Genomic DNA, 8758 nt, shown 5'->3' with positions numbered 1-8758 from the left:
TGATCACTAGACATTATCTACATGTATCAAATCATCACATCATACTCCATAAATATAGACAAATGTTAACAGATTTTATTTTTTGTAAAGGATTCATAAGATCAGAATTCTTTGCAGTGAATTCAGCTTAGGCAGGGTCGCCATAGAGCTTGGGAAGCAAAATGAGGCATTAGTACCAATGGAGAGAATGGAAGCTCGCAACATAGAAAGTCCTTTTAAAAAGGAAGTAAGCAAAAACAGAGACAGATTGAGATCTACTCCTCAGTCTCTTTCACATAAACTGCAAGTCCAGTCACAAAAAAATGTCAATAGGGAAAGATGGGACAGTAGTAGATGCAAGATTAGGAGAAAGAATACAATATCTAAAAAGTTCAAATTAAAGAGAATAAGATAGAGTCGGGCATCAGTGACACATGCCTGTAAATCCTAGCTAATTAGGTTGAGATCTGAGGATCACAATTTTTTTAATGTTATTTTATTGTAAAGGTGACTTATAGAGGGGTTACAGGTACATAAGACCGGTAATACATACATTTCTTTTTCAACAGTGTTACCCCCAACTTCCTTCCCCCCACTCTAAGTTGTGAAGTTCATTTCCAACATAGTGTCTAATGAGAATTGATGTTTCATTGGTTCACCTTTTGTCCCACCATTTCTGTGATTCCCCTTCCTTTCCCCAAATCAGATTATCATATATAAGACAAAGGGTACTAAAATCAGAAACAGTTACCACAGGGAACAAACCAGAGGAATAAAAAAGGAAAGACAAAATATTTTTAAAGCCAGCCCAGGCCGTAAAGTCCATTAGACTCCAATTAGCCAGCAAAAATTCAGAAATGGACATGTGCTGGTGGCTCACACTTGTAATCCTAGCTACTCAGGAGCCTGAGATCTGAGGACTGCAGTTCAAAGGCAGCCAGGGCAGGAAAGTCCAGAGTCTTTTATCTCCAATTAATCAGCAGAAAAGCCAAAGTGATACTGTGGCTCAAGTGATAGTGTACTAGCCTTGAGAGAAAGAGCTCAGGGACAGCAGCCTGAGTTCAGGCCCTAGGACTGACCAATAAGTAAATAAATAAATAAATAAATATTCAGAAGTGAAGTTATAGCTGAAGTGGTTGAGTGTTAGCCTTGAGCAAAAAAGTTAAGAGACAATGCATAGGCATTGAGTATCAGTACAAAGAAAAAGAGGAGAGAGAATATGGGAGACATAGATAATACAAAATCTGCTCTCAAAAAATTCAATAATTCTCTAATTTCCCTCCTGTTTAAATGACACCAATGTGTGATAATGATTTCTCTAAGAGTAATTTTTTTCATTCTTACCTTAATTTCGTAGATCATAGATTATGTGCCTATGATCTATAATATACATATTATAGATGTAGTTATTTCTGCTTGAGGCCCATGTGAAATGGAATGCTGGCAGTCTCTCCCATCTTCCAATGAACACGGAGAACATTGAGTTCTTTCTTAAGGACTCCACAAACTTTGCAAGAAAATTCAAAAGAAACATTTTTCTCACACATGTGTTATCCTATTTTCCTCCTAGTTTTGTTCCTACTCCTTCCAAATCTACACTTAGTTTTGTTATTTTTTTAATAACTCAATTGCAAACCAGAGGTGCTCATACCCTCCTACAGTGAACCTCTCTTGAAATATGAAAAACAAAAAGATTCAACAGATTGTGAAATAATCTCATATGTGCCAAACACGTGGGTGTATTCCCTTCTCAGTTCTGAATAACCACCAACGCTTTGTCCAAGACACAATTTCAGTGAGGGAGAAATACAAATGATAACAGCAAGGCACTCAATAAATTCGCATCCATTTAATACTGAACAATTCTTCTTTTTGCCTATGATAGGATTGGAACTGTCTTTGTAGTGTGTAGGTAACTTGGTAACACAGGGAATAAACCCCAGCCCTCCATGTATGAAGCTTTGAGATCAGAAGACATACAGACAGTGCCATCAGTACAGGTCAGCCCATGATAAGCGTCCCCAAGAGCCTCAGTGGCCACCTGTACTTTTGCTCAACATCTCTTTCCTGGCAGCTTTTGCACTCTCCTGGCTTTGTCCACTTCCCCAGCATCCCTAGCATTCCACCAGAGACATGCAGAGCCACAGGGCCCCATGCTGGGGGCAGCTTTCTGCAGACTTCCGCCTAAGCCTACCAGCCTCCCATATCCTTAATCTGAAACTGCTCATAATTTAAGCTAAGGTTAGAAGTTCCGCTGTGCTGTGACTTATGGTAAGTCAGGAAGAGTGTTCGGACCCACTGCAACAATGAGATGTACAAGACATTATGCCAAAAAAACGAACTTTACAACTTTGGCAGAGGGATGGGAGGGCAGGGATGGGAAGGGGAAACAAAGGAGGAGGCAACAATGCTTGATAAGAAATGTACTCATTACCTTGCCCATGTAATTGTAACCCCTCTGTACGGTATTTTCACAATTAAAAAAAAAAAACACCAAGGTTGCCAGGTAAATGAAACATACTCTGCTGAAAAATAAATAAATAAACCTCTGAGGCCAAGGAGAGGGGGTGGGAGAATGTAGTCATAATTTTCTATGTATAGATGGAAAAATTGAGGTGATGGGAGGGGAGGGGAGAAATGGGGAAGAATGATGTAAGTGGTAACATTGATTAAGATGCATGATCCTCATAAAGTGACATGCAGAATTGAGATCCCTTTGTACAACTACTGAAAGAGTAGGTAAGAGTAGATATATAAACAGATAGGCAGACAAAGAAAGAGCTAGAGAGGAGAGAGAGAGAGAGAGAGAGAGAGAGAGAGAGAGCGCACAACCCAGGAAATCAGGAAGGCTGGCTATACATGATAGCAAGTTAGAAGGAATTTACCTTTATAGAACATTACCCTGGGTAGACCCCTCATGCTCCCATGTCACTCTGAAGCCAGCTACTCATTCCATGTGGCTACCAAATGTGAGTGAACTCTCCATGGAGGTAGAGAAAATTCTCTACCTCATTCTCATCCAATTCTCATCCAAGCTCACGTTTGTCAACCTCACTGTGCTCTGTCAACTGACACTCAGGCAAGGCTCTGAAAAACTGAAGGCGGAAAATACAATCTTGATGTGTGTCCCATTAATTCCACTGTTCTATCTAGAGGCCTGCTAGTTCCTTTGAACTCAGGAAGAGTCCAAACAAATCCATGCTGAGGAATGGCCTGGGTCACTTCATGTAAGTGACCACCTTCTTCACAGTGCCACAAACCTTTGGGACAAAGTAGACTTCAATTGACAGTTAATAAAAGCATTTTTATGCTTTTTGGATAGCATTGCTAGTCTCATTTGATTTCTTCCCTGTGAAGACTAATATCACTCACTTTCAAATGGTTATCCTACAAATGTTTAACCCCCTGAAGCTTACAGGACTCCTAGACGAAAGAAACAGGCTTAAGAGGACAAACAGAAAAAGACCTGCCTTGACACAGGTATTTCATTGGCCTCCTTCATGTTAGCCTTTCACTCAGGCTTCTTCCCCATCCACAGACTTCTCTTCTATCTCCCTTAGAATAAAATTGAAAAAAAGTAACCAGGTATTGTGACTCTCTCCTATAATCCTAACTATTCAGGAGGCTAAAACTGGAAAGATCAAGTTTTGAGGCCATCCCTATCAAAAACCTTAGGACCTTATCTCAAAAACAAAGGCTGGGTGTGGTGGTGTGTGCCTGTAATCCCTGCTACACAGGAAGTATAAATAAGACAATTTCATTCTTGGCTAGCCTAAGCATAAAGCAAGTCATTATCTCTAAAAGAACCAACGTGAAAAAGACTGGAGGCTCCTGCTCAGCAAATACAAGCCCTGAGTTCACACTTCAGTACCATGAGAGAAAGAGAAAAAAAAATGAAGCAAAGCACCAGCATATTATCTGCAAAGCCTTAGTTGTTATTCATAATAATCTTAGTTTGACAACTACTATTAACACAGGTAATATTACATTCCGTATGCCTATGTATGTTTTATATACTACATTACATAGAAAGCTAATTGTATTTTGTACTCTATTATTTTCTAAGGCTTGCCAATTTTATGAAATTTTCTTTAGAATCAAAGGTTTTAGTAATCAAAGAAATTTCCATTCTCTAGCTATATTGTGTATACTCTATAGCTATATCTGTATACTTAACATATTGCTAATTGTTATTATAATAATATATGTTAAGTACACAGGTTGAAATAAAACCAAATTTTCCTTACAAAAAATGATCTCAGAACTTCTCTCATCAGTGTTTAAGACCATTTAGATCTTCAAACTTTAAATAATAACTTTAAATAAGACCTTATAGGATCATTGCCTTTAAGTTTTTTCCAGTCTGGTGGTAAAAATAAAATATTACAGTATTTGAATTTGCTGCTGTTTAATTGCCACAAAGACTGAATTTTTCAACTCTCTATTATTAAAATTATCCAGTATAGGGGCTGGGAAGGTGGCTCAGTGGTAGAGCGCTTGCCTTGCATGCCTGAGGCCCTGGGTTCAATTCCTCAGCACCACATAAGCAGAAAAAAGCCGGAAGTGGCGCTGTGGCTGTAGTGGTAGAGCACTAGCCTTGACCTGAAGAGCTGAGGGACAGCGCCAGGCCCAGAGTTCAGGCCCCATGATCAGACCCCCCCCCCAAAAAAAATTATCCAATATATAAGTGATTATCTTTCTTTTAATCTACAGATCTCTTTTTATTAAAGATATTAACATCATATGTAATATTATAAGCATTTTTCTGATTTGTCATTTATCTTAATATTTTATGGGTTTTTTATGTTTTCATATTTAAAAAATACATGGTAGGATTCAGATTTTTTTCAAAACATGATAAACTGATATAACATAGCCTTTTCCCTTGTCCCACCCCCAACTGATATATGAGTGATGTATATACAAGGATATACAGAAGTAAACAAAGAAACAGAATCCCTCTAGGCACAAAAACAATCAGGAGGGCTGGGAAGGTGGCTCAGTGGTAGAGTGCTCACCTCCCATGCATGAGGCCCTGGGTTCAATTCCTCAGCACCACACCAACAGAAAAAAGCCAGAAGTGGCGCTGTGGCTCAAGTGGTAGGGTACTAGCCTTGAGCTTAGGAGCTGAGGGACAACGCCCAGGCCCAGAGTTCAGGCCCATGACCAACAACAACAACAACAACAAACCAATCAGGAAAAAGTCATATGCCATATGGGCCCATAACATACCAGGATCATGTCAGACTAAACACAGACCCTGAGGATCTTGTTTAATAGAGCTAGTGGAATGGAATATATGACTTTGAGTCTACAAAAGACAGAGAAAAAAAAACAGAAATAGTTGCCAAAAACTGAACCATAAAAATGCTGTTGAAAGGAGTGGCATTGGTCAAGATATTTTGTATTCATAAACTGTTTTGTTAAATGATAATTCCGTTATACACTACTTAAAGGCAATTTGTTAAGTTTTAAAAAAAAGAAAAGCAAAAAATCCTACAGTGGGGCTCAGGAAAAGAGGAAGACAGATGGTCTTTACCTAGAACTCTGGCTAAGATTTAAAAAAAATTATTTCACCAGGAAACAAAGACCAAAACTTCATATTATACAGGGCTGCAGGCTCTAAATGTATAACTATTAGAAGGGGAGCAGAAACCTCCACAAAGAAATAAACAACTCAATTTAAAGGTGCAAAATAAGAAAGTATCTCCAAAACACCCGACCAAATCAATTAAATCCCACTTTATAGGAAGTGTTTCACAACCCAGCATCCCCAAGATTCCCACTGGAAAAAGAGAAAAGAAAAAATACAAGTAAAAGTTCACACCAAAATAAGCACACAAAAACTAAAACCTGAATGAACACTTGGAGTCCTAGCACTAGGGAGGCTGAGAATTGCAAATTTGTAGCCAACATGGGCTACATAGAGCATTCCAGGCCGTCAGGAGATATATAGTGAGGTGCTGCTTAAGATGATTAAAGAGATAAAAGAACAAACATACAAAAAAAAGAGCTAGGGAAAATAAAGAACTAGTAAAGAATTTCCACAAATAGTTTTAATTCATTATTATAATTAAAATGTCACTACCCTAGACTAAAAAAAAGTTAAACACAACTGAAAAGTTAGTCAATCAGAGAAGAGAAGAAGTTAACAAAAGAAAGCCAAAAGATGTCAAATAGACTTGAATATCTGGGAATTTAGCTCAAGCAGGAGGGTGCTTGCCTAGCAGGTACAAAATGCTCACTCAGCTCAATCCTCAGTGAAACAAAAAAAAATTCTAAACAAATAAAAAGAACGTCAAATGAGAATTAAAAAGAAAGGAGAGCCAAGAAGTGGTGGCTCATACCTATAATCCTAGTTACTTAGGAGGTTGAGAGCTGAGGATCATGGTTCAAAGCCAAGCCCGGGCAGGAAAATCCGTGAAACTTTTATCCCCAACTAACCACCAAAAAGCCAAAAGTGGAAATGTGCTCAAATGGTAGAGTCCTAGATTCAAGCCCCAATACATACACACACACACACAGAGAGAAGCAACAATAATCCAGAAAGCAATAGATGATACTCTTATAGAATTAATGAGACATGGGTAATGAGTTCTGAAAATGATTCATATATATCATGTATGTAAATATGTAATTATATATATTCTCAGGTCAAAAAGAAAACACCAGGGTGACACCATGTTCATAACCTGCTTTGTTGAATGGCAATGCCTTCAGATAACTACTTAAAGATAATAAAAATATTCAAAAAGGAAATACCACAAAAGGTACTTATGGGGGAAAGTAGGTTATCAACAAGTACAGTAAAATCAACAGCAGAATTCTCAACAAGAACAATGGAAGCCAGACAATAGATTAATATCTTCAAAGACTGCATGGAAATAATCACGTCAGAATCCAATGTCCAGTCAATCTATAACTCAAGGAGGATAGGATATTAGTCACTTTCAAATAAAGACTGAGGGCATGAAGACTTACCTTTATAACAGAAATATCTACTAGAGGAAATGTTTCGTGGAAAAGAAAACTAAGCCCTAATGGCATGAATAAGATGTAAAAGCCAAGAGTAAGCAAAGAAAATGATAAATATATGGGTAAAATCCATACAAGAATTTGATGAGAAAAAAATTTGTAACAACAGAAATAATGTATTTGAAGGACTTAAGATTGGCAGAACTAGAGTGTTATTTTTTTCAATAGACGGATATGGGGGAAAAATGCCAGAATTCAAATGTTCTGGAAATTAAAGTCCCTAAAATTTTCAGTATATTACTGTTGAAATTTTTTTCTTAAGTAGCTGTGCATGTTAAAAATAAAAAAATATAGCTCATGAAATAATGACAGAATGACAAATTTCAAGAACAATTAATTAGAAGATCAAGGAAGGGGCTGGATGTGTGGCTCAAGTGGTGGAGGACCAGTATGAGTGAAAAAGCTCAAGAACACAACCTAGGCCCTGAATTCAAGTCCCAGGACTGAACAAAGATCTCTCTCTTTGTGTGTGTGTGTGTGTGAGAGAGAGAGGGTGGCAAAATGGAAGACAGAAAAAGAAAGACTTTAAAAATATACAAATACACTTTCTTTAGTCAGGCATCCTTGTGAAAGTGACCTTGTCTTTAAACCCCTGAAGAATCCCTGAAGAACTGTCCTGATGCCCAGGGAAGACAGGGCAACTGGAAGTCCAACTACTTCCTTAAGATCATCCAACTTTTGGATGATTATCATTGTGGGAGCAGACAATGTGGGGTCCACGCAGATGCAGCAGATCCGCATTGTCGCTCCGAGGGAAGGCTGTGGTGCTGATGGACAAAAACACCTGGGTGTGCAAGGCCATCTGAGAGCACCTAGAAAACAACCAGCTCTGGAGAAACTGCAGCCGCATACCGGTGGGAATGTGGGCTTTGTGTTCACTAAGGAGGACCTTACTGAGATCAGGGACATGCTGCTGGCCAAAAAGGTACTGGTTGCTGCCAATCCTGGTGCCCTTGCCCATGTGAAGTCACTCTTGCCTGCTCAGAACACAGGTGTAGGCTCTAGGTATCACCACTAAGATTTCCAGGGGCACCACTGAAATTCTGAGTGATGTACAGCTGATAAAGACCAGAGACAAAGTGGGAGCCAGCAAAGCCACACTGCTGAATATGTTCCACATCTCTCCCTTCTCCTTTGGGCTGATCATCCAGCAGGTGTTTGACAATGGCAGCATCTACAACCTGGAAGTACTTGACATCACTGAGGATGCTCTCCATTCTCACTTCCTGGAGCATGTGTGTGTACAATGTTGCTAGTGTCTGTCTGCAGAGCGGTTACCCAACAGTGGCCTCTGTGCCTCATTCTACCATCAATGGGTACAAGCAGATCCTGGCTTTGTCTGTGGAGACTGACTACACTTTCCCACTTGCCAAAAAGGTCAAAGCCTTCTTGGCTGATCCATCTGCCTTTGTGGCTGCTGCTCCTGTGGCTGCTGCCACCACTGCTGCACTTGCTGCTGCCAAGGCTGAAGCCAAGGAAGAGTCAGAGGAACCGGATGAGGACATGGAGTTTGGTCTTTTTGACTAATTTCCCAGAAGCAATCAACTAGATTTATTTGCAAAACAAGAAAATAAAGGCTTACTATTTTCTCTTTTAAAAAATACAAATATAGAGATAGTGATACGTATCTGTATTTGTCTCAGTTCAGGATGCTATAAACAAAATGCCTCAGGCTAGATAATTGATCATCAGTAGAAATCTATTGCTTATAGTTCTGGAGGATGGGAAGGCAGAAATCTAAGCA

At 39.1% G+C, this 8758-nt stretch overlaps 1 pseudogene; it reads left to right on the top strand.

Moving 5' to 3' along the window:
* Positions 1 to 7633: 7633 nt before the first annotated feature.
* LOC105994842 lies at positions 7634 to 8541 on the top strand (annotated as a pseudogene).
* The last annotated feature ends 217 nt before the right edge of the window (positions 8542 to 8758 follow it).

The sequence above is a fragment of the Dipodomys ordii genome, unplaced genomic scaffold (genome assembly GCF_000151885.1).
Source record: "Dipodomys ordii isolate 6190 unplaced genomic scaffold, Dord_2.0 Scaffold110, whole genome shotgun sequence".
Lineage (NCBI taxonomy): Eukaryota > Metazoa > Chordata > Mammalia > Rodentia > Heteromyidae > Dipodomys > Dipodomys ordii.
Note: the sequence above shows the minus strand (reverse complement) of the source record. Positions and strands in the feature narration are given on the sequence as shown.